The sequence below is a fragment of the Talpa occidentalis genome, unplaced genomic scaffold (assembly GCF_014898055.3).
Source record: "Talpa occidentalis isolate TD23 unplaced genomic scaffold, MPIMG_talOcc4v2.1 talOcc4.14, whole genome shotgun sequence".
NCBI lineage: Eukaryota > Metazoa > Chordata > Mammalia > Eulipotyphla > Talpidae > Talpa > Talpa occidentalis.
The window spans coordinates 49,732,454-49,745,614 of NW_023601433.1; the positions used below are offsets into that span (position 1 = coordinate 49,732,454).

A 13,161-nucleotide genomic window follows, 5' to 3' on the forward strand; every position below is an offset into this window, starting at 1 on the left:
ATAACTATAAGAAAGAAAATATCAAAATCAACAAACAACTATGAACCAGAGACACTCTATGGGGGTGGGGGGCGGGGAAAGGAGGGCTTGGGGTCAAAATAAGAGGGTTGTAATTGTATGGGGAATATAAAAATAAAATTTAAATTAAAAAAACCCAACAAATTTCATTTTGGGTTTGGGAAAATATAAATAGCATCCTTTCCCCCTACACTGGACTCCTCTTGAGTGCCTACACTTTGGGTCTGTAATCTGAAAGCCCTGTTTGCTCTTTGGCTGGATCTCTCTTTACTTGCAGGGTTGCATGTGCCCAATTGCCAAGTCTCAGGTTCTTTTAGCTTGCCTTTACCTTTTCTTTTCAAGACACCATCCTGATATTCTTCACTAAGGAGGCTGACCAAAAATGTGTTAGCTAGGAGTATTCCTGAAGGGAGAAGTCTAAGACATAGACTTGTGTGGACATAGACAGCACAAGGCTTGCTGCATGGTTAGAACTGAATTGAGCACTGTCACCTGATGGCTCATTCCCTTTCCAAATTATTAAGTCATCTACCGAAACCTGGAATTTTGGGTAAAAATAAAAAAGCTTTGGATGGAAGTATAAGTAAGAATTCTATAGATGGTTGTTACCCTAGCCAGCAGTTCCATTAAGGAAATTAATTTTAGTGTTTTGGAAGCATGAAGATTTTAGTTCAGTCGTGGACACTTCCAGCCATTACTCAGTCCTCTGTCAGCACATTTAAAGGAGGCTCAGAGAGGAAAAACCCAGGGCCCTGGGCCATCTGTAAGACCAAGGCACATCAGCAGCCATGCCAGGAAGAAGACACCTGGGTCCTGCTCCAGCTCTGCTCAGCATCTCTTTGGGGTCACAAGAAAGATACCTGGTCATCAAGAAAAAAGCCATCTGTAGATTTTGGGCAATCTCCAAGATTAAGAATCCTGAGAAGGGATAAAGAAGTCCACAGGAAAAAGTCCTTAGAATAAGGAAGGGTGTAGTAACCAAGCACTTCCTTGCTTTTAAAGCCCTTATGTTCTACCATGGGTCATTTAGTGAAGATCTGGTGACTCAGCTATGCCCTGGACTCTATGATCAATTCTTTTTTTTTTTTTTTTTTTTTTAAAGATTTATTTTTTTATTTATTTATACAAGCACGGGGTACAGTCAGAAGCGCGGGAGGGTGAGAGAATTCACCAGAGCCAGAGCGGGGAGCAGAGCAGGCAGAAGAACCAAAGTACACTGCTGAGGGGAGCAGTGGGCGGCAGGAGAGGTCTGCGCGCCATGTGGGACCCTCACACGGTGGCCGGGGATCAAACCGGCGCTGCAGAGGCTGCAGACAGCTTCGCAACCCAGCGCTCAACCCCTGCGCCACCAGGGAGGCCCTATGATCAATTCTATTTCTAGTTAGGAAGAATGTAGGAAACCTTTAGGTATCAGTTTTGGAGTTCCCAATATTAAGTAAGCCTTGCTCTTGGGCCCAGATCTTACACACTTGAACCAGTAAATAGATTGTTATCTTATGCTTTTTTTCAAGCCACACCTGTGACTCACGAGTTCCAGATCTGCATCATTTTACTATATTATCTTATTCCTGCATTCTTAAGCTCCTCTCTGAATTTTTGAACTGGAAACTTGCCTTGTTAACACAGAATTTGCAGCAGCCTGTCAAGTCTGAAGAAGAAATCTTTCAGGACAGACTGCTCTAACTGGATCAGCTAAGTTTGGCACCATAAACTCACCACAGCTCCATCTCCCAGACCTGGTGTTTGAGTGCACCCCAATCATGAAAGAGTAGAGTTGGGTGGATTAACCCCTCCCTGCCCACATTTCTCTATGCAAGTAGAATCCTGGGGCATGTGTAGAAACTGCTATAGCAGCAGGATATCACAAGATCTAAGGATATAATTAAGCATGAAAGAAATCGCCACTTTTGTTTCTGAACTAAAACCTACCAACCATTTCAAGAAGCCTGACTTCTTATACTGCATGTTCATTCACATCAGCCCAACTTGATACTGGCAACATATGTCTTCACTTCAAAGAACTAACCAATTAAGGATCTTAAACTGCTGCAAAGCAATAAAAATTTCCATAAGCAATAACTATACAGAAGCTACTTCCAAATTGAGATTATGTTATCTCACTTCAGGCATTTGAAATTAAACCCTGGAGAGACATTTTACTGCTAATAAATAATCACTTATTATAATATGCATTATTGCTGAGATAATAGACTGCGTCAATACCTAGCTATGTTATTGCAACTGGAAAATAAGACCTGAGAATACTACTCTGTGTCCCAGTATTGAGGAAAAACAAATGTTAATTTCAGTATCATGTTTGGTTTAAATTATCTGTTTTAGAATACATTTATTTACCTTCAATACAATGAATACATTTGTTATTCAACTACATTTGATTTTTATCAAGTTTCTCTCTCAGTTTTGTATGTTAGGTCACAGAAGAAAAAAAATAGCCCATGATAAATAATGCATTCACATTCACTGAAAGACAGATTTGATAACATTTTTGCATTTAAAAAAATAAATATAGAGCCTCCCTGGTGGAGCAGTGGTTGAGTGCTGGGTTGCAAAGCTGCCCGCAGCCTCTGCAGCGCCGGTTCGATCCCCGGCCACCGGGTGAGGGTTCCGCATGGCGCGCAGACCTCTCCTGCCGCCCGCTGCTCCCCTCAGCAATGTACTTCGTCACTCTGCCTATTCTGCTCCCTGCTCTGGCTCTGGTGAATTCTCTCACCCTTCCGTGCCTCTGACTGTATCCAGTGCTTGTATAATTAATTAATTAATTAATTAAATCTTTTAAAAAATAAGAAATAAACATAAAAATCTTTAAAATTTGTATGTTGAAATTTTTAAGACTCTTAACCCTGCTTGGGCTACATTTCAGAACATGTTGCTTTTTTTTTTTTTTAAACAAATATAATCAATTCTTCAGGTGGAAAGTCACAGCCTCTAACTGACTTAAGGTTTGATTTTTTAATCCAAAGGATTAGTGAAGAAGTAACTGTTGTTTCCCTGTGGTTATTTTAAAGCTAAATTTAAAATTTATCTTGTTCCAAGATAAATTTGGATTGTATGAGACTCATGAAATAATTGACTTTGAAAAACTATAGTCATTCCAGGCTTTTTGGTTCACATTTTATGACCAACTACCTATCAAGTCAAATAACTGAGTGGGAATTAATAGGGAGTGAATTGGCCATAAATAATCAATAAAAGAAAGCAATTTATTAAAATGATTTTAAATGCAAGTTAACAATTTGTATGATGATAGTCCAGTAAGATTCATCATGACTGAGACACATTTCTACTAAACTTTCTAAAAGAAATACTAAAACAACTATGCTCTAGACATTGTGATATTAAATAAAAATGACTGTGTTTGCTGAGCTTTGTGAGGATGGAATATTAATAAATGGAAATTTATCCTAAAAGTTTGGGTTTTCTTTTCAAATTATTGAGTACAGTTTGGCTGTACTACCACTGAAACAGAAGGATAAATACCCTAGGGAAGATGAAATATTAAGAACAGCTAAGCATTTGTATCAATTTTCCCTCTAAAGCACTAGTGAATATTAAACTGCGTAGGGCAATTTCTAGGAAAGTAGGCAGAAGTAGTGGAAACAGAGTGGGATTATTGACATTCATGGTGCTTGGAAAACCAAAGTTGGATTCCAGAATGTGTCAAAAGGGAAGGGGCCCCTAGTACATACCCAGGCTTTTGGGGATCCTATAGAAGCTACACTAAACCTGTAGGTAAACCAAGCCTTATAAGATTATAACTTTACTTTCAGTTTGCTCTAATTCCTGATTGGATTGAAGTCATCTGATTCCATTCTATATGCCTCATAGAGGATAATGGAAAATAATACTATTTTTGGGAAAAATAATAGAATTCAAAACCACTCCGGTGGTGCAAGAGGTTAAGACACAACCTATGAAGCAATCCGCAGCCACTGCGGCACGAGTTCGATCCCCGGCCAGGGAGCTACCCACATGGCTCAGCAGACCTCTCCTGACTCGCCAGCTACTCCCCTCAGTGGTGTATTTCAGTCAGTCTGCCTGTTCTGTTCTCCACTCTGTCTCCAGTGAATCCTCTCACCCCCCACAACTCTGGCCTGTACCCCAATTCTTGTATGTATAAATATTTTTTAAAAATACAAGGCAGAGTCATTCATGATTCAGATATTAATCAGACATGTACTTAAAAGTAATGGATATTATTATAATAAAAAGCATTGAAGAAAATATGGACAATTTTACCAGAGTACTAAATGTAAACAGAAGATTAAAAGAAAATTGAAAAATACAATAATGCAAGTTAAACTCAAGTAAATATATTTTATAATTATATGCAATTAAAAAGAGGATTAGGAAACAGGAATAAAAGAATTAATAAAATTAACCTAAACAGCAGTGCTCCTAATAGTGATAGAATATACTTTTTAAATGATAATATTAGCCAATTTTTATTAAAATTGATCATTTTCAAGATCATAAAACAAGTTTCAACAAATTTTAAAGCATTGAAATCATGTTCTCTTACACAATGAAATTCAAGTATTAATAAGTCAGAAATTAAACCCAAGATTGTATATGAAATGAAATAAGGATACGAAAATAAGTTAATAGGTAGGTATAATAGAAAAAGTCAACAAAACTGAAATTTGGTTCACTGAAATACTGAGTTTTTTGAAGAATGTAAAAGAAAAAGACTCCACATAACCAATTTCAGGAATAAAAAATGAAGAGAAGCCACTACAGATAACTACAGATATTTAAAGGATAATGAGAAATATTGAAAATTCATTTAGGCAGAAAAATTACAAATTTTGATAAATGCAGAAATTTCTGAGAACAAAATTCATGACAACTGAGAGAAAAAAAAAGGAAAATTTGAATGTCGATTTAAAATTTAAGTTTGTAAATAAATACCTTTCCAATAACAAAGCTCTAGGTACAGGTGGTTTCATTTGTGAACATTTTTAAACCTCAAGGCAAATGTAGCACTATTCTTACAACAACTCTTCCCAATAGCAAAAGAGAGACTACTCCACAATTCATTTTTATGAGGTCATCATATGGTTGATATCAAATACTGGTTAGAACAGCCCAAGAAAGGAGAGTTATAAATTGTTTTTCCTTATGAACATATACATGATGCTAAACAAAATACAATGTTTGAAACTTTTTAGAAAGAAATTTATCAGTATGTATTATGAACTCGGGAAGGTATGTGACTTTTCACCTAGCAATTTCCATGTATGACACTTGGTCTTCAGGAAAAAAATCAGAAGAATCTAACAAAGATTTATACTTATTATGCAAAAAATTAAATGCTTGAAATGAGAGATGATTAATATGATATAACTATCACTTTCACACACTTTCAACAAACATTTATTGAGTGTTTAATATGTGCCAGGCACTGTTGAGAAAACAATGAACCAACAGACAAAAAGTTATGCACCTACTGAATTTACATTCTAAGAACTTTTAATGATGAAGGAAAATGGCCAGTAAAAACATAAATCGGTTATAATCTCAATTACGTAAAACAATATGTGGAGAGAAAGAGAAAAATACAGCAAATTGTAAATGGTGTCAGCTTTGCATGGTAAGATACATGATACTTACTTTCCTGCCTGTACTTCAGTATTTTCCCATCAATTATAAACCTGTTATTTTATCAATTATAAAAACTTACCAAAATACATGTATATTGTAAATAAACAAATATATATATATATGCACACTCACTAGATTGTCAGGAGGATTAAATGAAATGAAGTATAACAAGAGCCAAGGAGTAGGCTTTTAAATACTGGTCAGTTTGTTATAGGACAGCCTTGATATTGAACCGGTTGCCTGGCTGTGGGTCCTCACCCGCGCGCTTACAAGGGACTTATTTATACTCCACTACAGGCACACACAAAAGGTTAATAAAAGGTTTATTTACAAGGGAAAGGGAAATAAGGAAAATGTACAACTCAGGGAGATAATAGGGAAATAAAGTCTTTAATGCGTCCTACCCGATCCGCCGACCTGGAAACCCAAAGTCACTCTCAGAGCTGGCCGGATGCTGCGAGCTGGTGGAGAGCCCAAAATGGGGTTCCCCCAAAGCCCACGTGTCTGCCTTTTATATCCACCTGGCTGCTTAACCCCACCCTCAGGTCCCAGCCACCTTCCCTTTGGTGGTGATGGGATTTGGAGTTCCCAGTGTCTTTGGCTTTGGCCTGGGGTGGGGGTGGAGTCCACAAAGCCTGTATGGAATTAGCTTTAGGACATCCTTTTCCCCCTAACAATTTCTTTCTTTCCCTGCAATCTAAACATTGTTTTTGTCCTTTGTTGTTCTCCCTCTTTACCATGAATAGTTTGGTTTGTTGCCTCACATTTTTGCATTTCTTTATAGTAAGTATATGTTCACTTTTAATCAAAATTGCCATTATTATATTAGTTTCAGAGAACTCTGTTGCTTTAAATAGTTCAGACATATAGGTGAGAGATCTTGAGGCAGAAGTGCTTGCCAGAACACCTCAAAACATTCATGAAAAGAGTTACTGTCATTACCAAAAAAAGTGATAAATGCTGTGTTTCTGTGGTTACTATTCTTCTTTATTAATGCTAAAAATCTCCAGTTTTAGCCTCCTAAATAAGAGGGAGGAGATCTTGATCTTTAATGGGATGAATATAGCACTGATGTTTCTTTTACATATAGTGCTATTGTTTTATACTGTAACTAATACTGTGTCAGGTTTACATATAAACTGGAACTTTCAAGTATTTCTTAAACACTCATAAAATTGCATATTTTGGCAGGAACTTGCCCTAAAACAAGCCAACTATGGGGGTCTTTTCTAAATATACATGACTATTTACATAACGACCTGTCGATTACTGGCCTACACAGTAGATGAACTAGATCCTCTCTCTTGCAGACCTTTACAGTTCCTAGAGACTGTGTATCAGGAGCACTTAATGATGTGGGTAATGTGCAGCCAGGGAATGTGTGACTTCAATCAACTTTCCTTCCCTTTTGCTTTATTATGCACTGGTTACCTGGTCATTTCATTTATTTATTTATTTATTTATTTATTTATTTATTTATTTATTTATTTATTTATTTTGTGGGACCCTAGCCTGCGGCCAGGGAACAAACCAGCGCTGCAGAGGCTGTGGGCAGCCTCGCAGCCCAGCGTTCAACAGCTGCACCACCAGGGGCGGCCCTTACCTGGTCATTTTAAATTTAGAACTGATAAGCACTTTGGGAGGCAACCTGCATCACTTATTTACACACTGCTTAGGGGTTTGATACAGGTACAGAGAACACTGAGAATGGTGATAGAATAGCATGAAATAAATCAAAGAAACAAATCAAGTACTGGTAGCACAGAAGGCTATGAAAAGTGCAGGCCAAGATAGAGAAAGTTGGTTTTGAAGTGCGTTCAGGCTGCTATAACCTAGTAGCTTGTAAACAACAGAAATTATTTCTCACAGTTTTGGAGACTGAAAGTCCCAAGTAAAGTGCTACCATGGCCAGGTTAGTTTGCTTGATTATGACTCGCTTCTCACTGTGTCCTCACATGAAGGAAGGGGCGCTGGAGCTCTCTGGGCACAAATCCTATTCTTAGAGCTCCATCTTCAGCTAATTACCTTCTAAAGATCCTACTTCCTAATACCATTGTGTTGGAAGTTAGAATTTCAGCATATGTGAATTTGGGGAGGATACAAGTAAAGCAAAGAGAATCCCAGACATTTAATAAGTTGGGTGTAGAAAGAGTTATAATAACTAAATTTTATTGAATGCATACAATGTGTGAGGTAGTGTGGTGAGTGTTTTATATGCTCTGACTCTCCTGATCCCCCAAAATCCATATGCTATGGATGCTATCATTATTTCAAATTTACATATGAGAAATTTACATAGGGGGAAACTGAGAGGGTGAAATAATCTCCCCTAGCTAATAAAGGGCAGAACCGGCACTTGAACCCTGTGGGGTGTGGTTCCCGGGTCTGCTAGTTGTGGGAAAACATTTCTAGGTGTGAGTTAGACACACCAAAACCATGCTCCCCTTTCCAGGATCCTCTCTCCCCCCATCCTTTATTCTTCCAGGTGGCCCATAGCCTGCTTACTTAACTCTTTTCTCTACTTTTCCTAAATTAGTTATTGGAAGTTGTGAGAACAATCAGTTGCTCTTTATTTTCAGCAGCCTTTTCCTCCCTCTGTTTTAGAAATCACTTGGAACCACACAATAAGGTTACAAGGCATGACTATTTGAGGAACGTCTGCTTCTCTGTCTCTCTGTCTCTGTCTGTCTCTCTGTCTCTCTCTCTCTCCCCTCATCCCCTTCCACCCTCCTTTCTACTTTTCCTCTTTCCCTAACTCCCTCCCTCATTTTTTCCCCTTTCTCTCCATCATTTCCTCCCTTTCCTCCTTCCTCTTTATCTCTTTCCTGCTCTCCCTCTAGTAATAATTTTAGAAAAAAATACACAAGACTTGGAGTTCTTATTTGTGAATCAACATTCAAATGATCTTTGAAGTCTGCTGCTATAAGCAACTCACACCACAGAGCTGCCCTATCTCTGCTGGTGCTTTTCCTTTTTCTACTTGAGCAGACCAGCACAATCCACCTTATAGTTATAGAGCTTTGTGATTTAACATTTTAATATTTAAAAAGGAGAAAGTTAGGCTTAGTACTTTTTGGGGTATTTTCATATTTGTGTACAAGTCCACCTATGCCAACACAAGATTGGTAGAGTAACAGCTGAACATCCTGAAGCGTGCACTGAGCATTATAGGTACATACTACCTGACAAGAAAACCCTTTACTTGATCAGCTCTTTGCATCCTACTTCTGCTTTGTCTTCACTGGGTATAAGCATACTTGATGTTTCTGAGTTCGAAGTGGCTTAGTTGTGCTCATGAACGCTCATTTAACGCTCTCTGAAAAGTGAACTGTACTTTGAGAGCATGATGAAGGAAAAGACCATGAAACCAGGGATGGCTTATAAATATAACAAGACACACAGGAGATAGGTCACAAAACTGGATATTTAGAAAATGCCTAAACTTAGAAGTGTGCTGCATAGCATCTTTTTCCTTCTCTTAATCAACAGATACTAATCACTTGACAGACATTTTGCACACTTTTATATTTGCTTTGAGAAGGTTAAAATGACTAAAGTTAAAATGACTGCCCCACCACCACTTTAAAAAAAGAACATGGCATGACATGACACTGTGAGACAAGGGAACAAAGTGTGATTTTTTTAACACATCCAGCTAACTGGAGATGGAATTAATGGGGGTAAAACCTTATTGTAACTAGCTTTTGCCAGGAAATTCAAGGGAAAAGTAGTTTTAAAACATTAATCATTAAAAATCATGGCAAAAATGTAATAAGGTATTTTATTAAAGATTTGAACTCTTAGTATGTGGAGATAAATGCAATTTCATGAGTTTGGTCTCTTGTTAACATTTTAATCTTTATCATTATTATTAGTATCTATTAAACAGATACTATTGGTATCTGTTTTCCATAGAAAAGTTTATGACATTGCAGGAGACATTACAAGGAACACTGTTTTTTTTAAAAGACCAGAGTCATGACGATTTTATTCATAACAGCAAAAAGCTGGAAACAACCCAAATGCCCATCAGCTGCACAATGAATACACATTAATATTGTATATTCATGAAATGGAATACTCCACAGTTTAAAAAAAACCTGCTAGGTATAACAATATGGATAAATCATACTATCCTACTGATGAAAAAGGGAAACAAAAATTTACATACTGTGTGAACCGGTTTATGAAGTTCAAGTACAGGCAAAATCTATACTGATGAATGTTCTGTGGGTTTCAAGTTGTTGCTGTTTAGAAATCAGCAACTAGTTTAATTGCCTTTTTTTTTTTTTGGTAAGTGACCTATCTATTTTCTCTGGCTACCTTTAAGATTTTGTGGGTTTGTTTTTTTTTTTCCTGTGGTTTTACTGTGATTTTTTTAAAAAAAGTTATCCAGTTTATAATTCACTGGGCTTATTGCATCTAAAGATTGATATCTTTTAAATAGAAGAAGATACAAAGAAATGGAAAGACATCCCCTGCTCATGGATTGAAAGAATAAACATTAAAATGGCCATCCTACCAAAAGCAATATACAGATTCAATCCTATTCCAATAAAAATTTCAATGTCATTCTTCAAAGAAATAGAACAATTATTGATGAAATTCATATGGAATCACCAAAAACCCTGAATAGCCAAAGCTCTCCTGAAAAAAAAAAGAAGGGAATGGAGGCATCACACTCCCAGACTTCAAACTATACTACAAAGCCATAATCATCAAAACTGCATGGTATTGGAACAAGAACAGACACACAGACCAATGGAATCGAATAGAAAATCCAGAAATAAACCCACAGATTTATGGTCAACTAATCTTTGACAAAGGAGCCAAAGAATATGCATTGGAGCATAGAAAGTTTGTTCAATAAATGGTGCTGGGAAAACTGGGTCGCTGCATGCAAAAGAATGAAGCTTGACTACTACCTAACACCATGCACAAAAACCAACTCAAAATGGATTAAAGAACTAGACATAATACCTGAAACTATAAAATAAATGGAAATATAGGCAAAACACTACATGACATTTACCTCAGTAACATCTTTAAACACACATCACCCAAAGCAGTAATAGTGAAGGCAAAGATAAACAGCTGGGACTACATCAAATTAAAGAGCTTCTGCACAGCAAAAGAGACAGTAACAAAAACAAAGAGAAATCCCACCGACTGGGAGAACATTTTTGCACACAACACCAATGATAAAGGACTGATCACAAAAATCTACAAAGAGCTGATGAGACTCAACAAAAACAAAGAAAATAATCCAGTCAAAAAATGGGCAGAAGAGCTAAAAAGAAACTTCTCTGAAGAGGAAATGCAAATGGCGAACAGGCATATGAAAAAATGTTCAACATCACTTGTAATCAGGGAAATGCAAATCAAAACTACAGTGAGATACCATCTTACCCCAGTGAGGAATGGCACATATTAAAAAAACTAGCAACAACAAATGTTGGCGAGGATGTGGAGAAAAAGGAACTCTCCTGCACTGTTGGTGGGAGTACAAACTGGTCCAACCACTATGGAGAGCTGTGTGGAGATTTCTTGACCTACTAAACACAGAGCTTCCATATGATCCAGCAATTTCACTCCTAAGTATTTACCCAAAGGACACAGAAACATTAATTAAAAAGGGCACCTGCACCCCTATGTTTATAGCAGCACTATTTACAATAGCCAATCTATAGAAACAACCCAAATGCCCAAAAATAGATGACTGGATCAAGAAGATGTGGTACATATATACCATGGAATATTACTCAGCAATCAAAAAAGATAAACATGCAATTTGCAGCAACATGGATGGAGCTGGAAGGGATCATGCTCAGCAAAATAAGTCAGAAAGAAAAAGAAAAATACCGGATGGTCTCACTCATAGCAGTAATCTAGAAAACTTAAATAAGGGACCAGGAAAAAGAATAACTATAAGAAAGAAAATATCAAAATCAACAAACAACTATGAACCATAGACACTCTGTGGGGTGTGGGGGGCAGGGAAAGGAGGGCTTGGGGTCAAAATAAGGGGGTTGTAATTATAAGGGGAATATAAAAATAAAATTTAAATAATAAAAAAATTGATATCTTTCAACAAATCTGAAAAATTCTATCTCTGAACAATGTTTGTCCTCCTGTTATTTTCTTCTGGAATTCAAATCAGATACATGCTAAACCTTCCCACTTTATTCCCGTTGCTGCTTAACCTCCCTTTCACATTTGTCACCCAACTTCTCTACAGATTTAGTAATTGCTTAGCATTTATCCTCTTTTCACTGTTTTCTCCTCATCAACTGTGTTTGATTTGCTATAAAGGCAGCTCATTGAGTTTCCAATTTTAATTATTATATTCACCTTAAACATGTTAAATGAGTTATTTTGTGTCTGATATTATCTGAAGTATTTGGAATTGTGTTTCTGTTTTGTGTTGTTTCCGGTGAATTTCACCCATCATATCTTCTTTCCTTGAGTGCTTTGAGGATTTCGCCTAATTTTATGGACAAGTTACCTGTGTAGGAATTCTATGAGGCCTAATTTGACATTGAGTTCCTCCAGAAAGGATTTATCCTTGCTTCTCAGAGTAACCAACCCCGGACCATTTTAAATTAAAATTTCAGCCTGAATTTTTCTATACCAGGTAGAATGAACTTAAATTGCTATCTTGTGCTTACAAATTCTCAAGGAGTTAAGGGATATTTATTTTCCACACCTCCAGTTCAAAGTGGAGACAACTTTTCTGTTACCTTCTCACTTATCCTTACCTAGTATATCCCAGATAATTACCGGTTTCCTGGTGGATTCCCCTCTGTGTCGGTTCTACACTTTATCTTGTCTTAATGTTATGCAGTTATTAAAGCAGAAACCCAGCATCTACAGTTTGGTCACACAATTTCATGGCTTAAGTGGGACTTGGTATTAAACTACCACCAGGATGCCTGTTTTTACTTTCTAGGGACCCTGTACATTCTTTAATTTGCTGCCAGCTCAGTAATGCCTTTAAATTAATGAGTGTTTTTTCAACATTTAACCTAGTGTTTTCGCTTTTGGTCAGGAGGATCGCTCAGGTTATTTTACCAACCATACTTCTGGAAACAGAAGCTCAAAAGCCTACTCTATAGAGATTGATTATTTTCTGCTATGTGCTAAGCTCTTTTCACAGTGTTAATTTAATCATCACATAGTTCTATGAGCTATACACAAGTTACTATTATAAGAAATTATTCTTTCTTACCTGGCATTATGACTTAAATAGGCAGGTGACTGAGACTTATTTGGGGGAATGTTTGAGTGGTAGAAAACTTCTGTGATATTAAAATTACATCTTCACGTTTTAAATCAGTCCAAACATTCTTCACTGTTTCCATTGTTGGACCAGTGGGAAGCTTGGAATGGGTTTTATAATGCAATCATTCTTCCAAATGCATAACATGGCACCAATCCGAGACCTGTAACCATCTCCAAAATGAGCAGAATGAATCTAATCTCTCTCAGCCTGGTCTGTGGGAAAATGATTTGTTCATTTGT

At 37.0% G+C, this 13,161-nt stretch overlaps 1 long non-coding RNA gene across 1 annotated transcript in view; it reads right to left on the bottom strand.

Annotated features, from left to right (window-relative positions):
- LOC129145765 (uncharacterized) overlaps window positions 1-12,946 on the bottom strand; it is a 53,540-nt gene extending 40,594 nt beyond the window's left edge. Inside the window, exon 1 of the long non-coding RNA XR_008551787.1 lies at window positions 12,869-12,946. This is a non-coding gene — a long non-coding RNA (uncharacterized LOC129145765). The remainder of the gene's footprint in view (window positions 1-12,868) is intronic.
- Between the last annotated feature and the right edge of the window lie 215 nt (window positions 12,947-13,161).